Genomic DNA, 1510 nt, shown 5'->3' on the forward strand with positions numbered 1-1510 from the left:
TGAAAGGACGAGCATGTTTGGTGGGACGGGAATTCGAACCCGCGACCCATTCTTGTAAAACCAAATAGTGAGCTTTTCACTGTCACTCTTTCAGCGCACCCACAACCTCAAATTGCGGAGCTAATGAGTCGCGAACCACGTATCTTCGTAATGAAATAATTAAAGATATTTTTACCAAGTGCTTTGAAAACATCCTGCAAAATATTTTATGTTCAGAGCATAAATGTACAACTGGAAATCACTTAAACTGTATAAATTAATTCCACAATTCTCCTTGACAAATTACAGAACAATAACAAAATTAACAGAGATTAAAAAAAACAATTGTAACGATTAATTTTGTACTACATAAAAATAATCTAAAAATATAAAATATATATATTTCTACTCATTACAATTCTCAGTTATCCAAACTTAGGGTTTATTTTAAGTAGAATTTAGAAAATATTATTATTATTATGACAACATGGGCTAAAACACAACTGGTAGAAACAAAACAAACCCGGCTAACATAACGTACTCACAGCTCTATCAGGTTGACTAACTGATGGAAACCTTCCTCGTGAATGAATGAGACTCGGTTATTTTGGAGTGATCTGTAACCGAATGAAAACAAGAAAAGCTTATCAATTACAAAACATTCCAAACAAATCTATCACGTTTTATTGGGCAAGTGTGTGTGTGTGTGGGGGGGGCGTATTGTTATGGAAGAAAGAATCACACAAACACCTGTTCTGTAAGTTGAGTGCCATAAATTACAAAGATACGAGTCTCGTGTCGTAAATCACGCCGGAGACAGAATCGTCATCCAACTCGTGCCCGCGAGATACACGTGAATAGCGCGTGCGAAACATCAGTTTGTTTGTTTGTTTAATTTCGCGCAAAGCTACACCAGGGATATCTGCGCTAGCGTCGCTAATTTAGAGTGACATACCAGATGAACACCATACACCGCCGACTCTCGGGCTGCTCTTTGACAACGAAAAGTGGGATTAACCTCACATTATAATACCCCCCACAGCTGAAAGAAGAGCACGTTCGATGACAGGATTGGAACCCGCAGATTGCGAGTCGCGCGCCCTAATCATCTGGTCATACCGGCCGCGAAAGTTCAGAGACGTAGAAATATTTTCCATTGTCAAATGTCATTTTCTCAATCATTTACCGAACAGAAAAGAGGTGAAGACGCACGACGTTATATCATAGATATGTTTCCAAAATGAATTTTTGAGACCTTCACACTGGCTAAAAGTCGTGTAACGAGTGGTGTTATGTAAACTTACTAGCCCACAAGAACAAAAATCGAGAAAAGAAAAACGCTTTTTAACCACGTATTATAGAGGAAAATAATATCATAAGATAAGAGACGGTAGAGTTTATTCTGGTTACTTACAACACCTTCAGAGAGTTTAAGGATGCGAATGTATTCCTTTTTAATAATATAGGAGACGGTAGAGTTTATTCTGGTTACTTACAACAGCTTCAGAGAGCTTAAGGATGCAATGTATTC

The 1510-nt window shown here is 37.9% G+C and overlaps 1 long non-coding RNA gene across 2 annotated transcripts in view; it reads right to left on the reverse strand.

Moving 5' to 3' along the window:
- The window catches only part of LOC111084278, a 3988-nt gene extending 2484 nt beyond the window's left edge, over window positions 1-1504 (reverse strand). For both annotated transcript variants that reach the window (XR_002609476.1, XR_002609477.1), the window contains exons 1-2: window positions 1394-1504; window positions 525-596 (exon numbers count right to left, since the gene is read on the reverse strand). This is a non-coding gene — a long non-coding RNA (uncharacterized LOC111084278). The remainder of the gene's footprint in view (window positions 1-524; window positions 597-1393) is intronic.
- Window positions 1505-1510: the final 6 nt, after the last annotated feature.

The sequence above is a fragment of the Limulus polyphemus genome, unplaced genomic scaffold (assembly GCF_000517525.1).
Source record: "Limulus polyphemus unplaced genomic scaffold, Limulus_polyphemus-2.1.2 Scaffold15664, whole genome shotgun sequence".
Taxonomy (NCBI): Eukaryota; Metazoa; Arthropoda; class Merostomata; order Xiphosura; family Limulidae; genus Limulus; species Limulus polyphemus.